The sequence below is a fragment of the Apteryx mantelli genome, unplaced genomic scaffold, assembly GCF_036417845.1.
Source record: "Apteryx mantelli isolate bAptMan1 unplaced genomic scaffold, bAptMan1.hap1 HAP1_SCAFFOLD_159, whole genome shotgun sequence".
Taxonomy (NCBI): domain Eukaryota; kingdom Metazoa; phylum Chordata; class Aves; order Apterygiformes; family Apterygidae; genus Apteryx; species Apteryx mantelli.
The window spans coordinates 132,501-135,000 of NW_027118512.1; the positions used below are offsets into that span (position 1 = coordinate 132,501).

The following is a 2,500-nucleotide window of genomic DNA, read 5'->3' on the forward strand; positions in this document are numbered from 1 at the left end:
GGCGGGCAGGAAGACCGGGGCCGCCGGTGCACGCACCGGGGTCCCGGCTCCGCCGCCGACTCTCCGCCGCCGAGGCCGCCGCGCACCGCCGCCGCCGGCGCCGCCGCGCCTCCCCCGCCCCCCCACGCGCCCCCCCCGAGGGGCGGCACCGCTGCGCCAACGCGACAGCGGGGGTGACGATTGACCGCCAAGCGACGCTCAGACAGGCGTAGCCCCGGGAGGAACCCGGGGCCGCAAGTGCGTTCGAAGTGTCGATGATCAATGTGTCCTGCAATTCACATTAATTCTCGCAGCTAGCTGCGTTCTTCATCGACGCACGAGCCGAGTGATCCACCGCTAAGAGTTGTCTCGGTTTCGGCCCCCGCCGCGCGCGCGGGGGGACCGGGCAGCCTTCGGCAGCCCCTGAGGGCCCCCCCTCCGCTCCGCCTCCCTCCTCACGCCGACGCCGGCTGCTGAGCGAGGGACGGCCGAGAGCCAGAGAGAGGGGCTCGCCCCGCTGACCGTACGAGCACAGAGTGGGGGGGGGAAAAGGGAAAAGGAAAACCCGAACGAGAAGGGCGGGGAGCCCTCGCTCCCGACCTGGGACAACCCTTTGCTCGCTTCGAGTCCGGCCCAGGCGCCCAGGCTCGGCCCGGCCCGGCGGGGAGCAGCGCGCCGGCCGCGCCGCCTGCCTCGGGGACGCTGGGGGAGGGGGCGGCTCCCCGCGGACCCCCAGCGTCGGAGCCCGGCCGCCACCGGCAGCGGCACCGGCCGCTGCCCGCGCGCCCGCGGCCCACCGGCCCCGCGCTCCCCAGCTCCTCGCTCGCCTCGCCGGCCTCCGGCTCCGCCGTGGCCCCGAGGCGGCGCCCACGCCCGCGCGCGCGCACACACAGCCTCCCGGACGACACCACGCGCTCTCCCGTCCCTTCCGCGGACAGACGCCCGGCGGCGGGCGGGCGGGCAAGGCGGGACGGACGGGGACGGCGCCCGCTCTCCCCGTCTCCACGCGGAGAACGGGGGGGGGCGCCCCCGCCGCCCGCCTGCCGCCCGCCCGCCGCCCGGCGAAGCCGGGTTGGGCAGAGCGAGGCAGGCGCGCCGGATGGCGGAGTGCCGGCGGGTAGGGCGCCGCCGCCAGCGGCCACGGCGGCAGACCGAGAGCCCCGGCCAGGGAGGAGAGCGGATCGCGCCGAGGCGCGGCGTCCGCACCACCCGCGGTGGGTGGGGGCTCACCGTCCCGGCGAGAGCACGCGCTCGCGCCGGGGTCACGCGTTCGAGGCAGGCCGGCGCCAGCCGACCGCGCGGCGTCCCTCCGCCGAGACCAGACCGCGGAGAGAGGGGGCAGGGTACCCCTCTCCGTCCCGGCTGCCCGCAGGGCGAGCGCGGGGCGCGCCGGCTGGCATGGGGGGGCACGGCGCCCGCGCGCGCCGGCCCCCCGGCCCTCCGGCAGCACACCCGGCTGCCCCCCGGGTCGCATCGGGCCGCCCGAGTCTTTAAACCCCCGCCCGGCTCTCCCGCCGAGAACCCTCGGGCCCGGAGCCCGGGGCCCATGGCCATCCCTACCCGGGGCGGCTACCGGCGGCCGCGGTGGCCGGAGGCCCTCCGCTCCTCCCGCCACCCCGCCCCCCCCCCCCGCCCGGCCCGCTCGCAGCACGGTCCCCGCGGCATGGCGCGGGGCGGCTGGAGCGGTGGGGGGGGGGAGAGAAAGGGAAAGCGGAAAGGGCGGGAGGGCACGGCCGGTGCGGCGCTCACGGCGCGGCGCCCGGGAGGAGCGAGCTGGCACACGGGACCACACGGGTGGGTCACCGAGGGGGGGCAGGAGGAGCGCGGACGCTAGGTACCTGGCCCTGGGGTGAGGGAAACGACCTGAAATCCCCGCGGGGGTGCCTCCCCCGCCGCCGCCCGCCGCCGGGCCGCCGCCGCCTCGCGGCGACGGCGGCAGCCTCGGCGGCAGCAGCGAGACGGGACGCGGAGGGGAAACCCGGCACCCGCCAGCCGGCTCCGGCGCCCCTCGGCGGAGCGTCCGCCCGCGGGGTGCGCCCGACACCCGCCGCCACGACCTCGTCCTCCTCCCGGGGCCCGGGGTTTCCCTCAGTAACCCGGCGCCCGGCGGCAGCTGCGCCCGGGAGGAGAGCCGTGGTTTGGGCCGCCCGCTCGGGCACGACCCGTCGCCTCGCGTGGCCTGGCGCGACGGCCCCCGCTCGGGGTCCGCCGCCGCCCGGCGCCCGCCCCGCGCGCCATCCCGGAACGCCTGTCCTCGCCGTCTCTGCAAGACGGGCTGCTCCGCCGCAGCCCGCCGCGGGTCCGCCCCCCACCGCTTAGGGGTGGCGACCCGTCGGCACCCGTCCCGACCCGGGGTGCCATCTCGCTCGCGTCTCCGCCCGCCGCTTCCTCCCGCGGGCGCCGGGGGAGCAAGCCCCGCCGACCCTCCCGCGCACTGCCGCCCGCTCCCCGCCGGACCCTCCCCCGGGCCCGACCCTCCCCTGCCCCGGCGGCGGCGGATCGCCGTCGGGTGACAGGGGGG

At 79.6% G+C, this 2,500-nt stretch overlaps 1 non-coding gene across 1 annotated transcript; it reads right to left on the minus strand.

Moving 5' to 3' along the window:
* Positions 1-192: 192 nt before the first annotated feature.
* On the minus strand, positions 193-345 carry LOC136995825 (5.8S ribosomal RNA). The gene has a single exon (XR_010887360.1). It is a non-coding gene; the product is annotated as a 5.8S ribosomal RNA (ribosomal RNA).
* Positions 346-2,500: the final 2,155 nt, after the last annotated feature.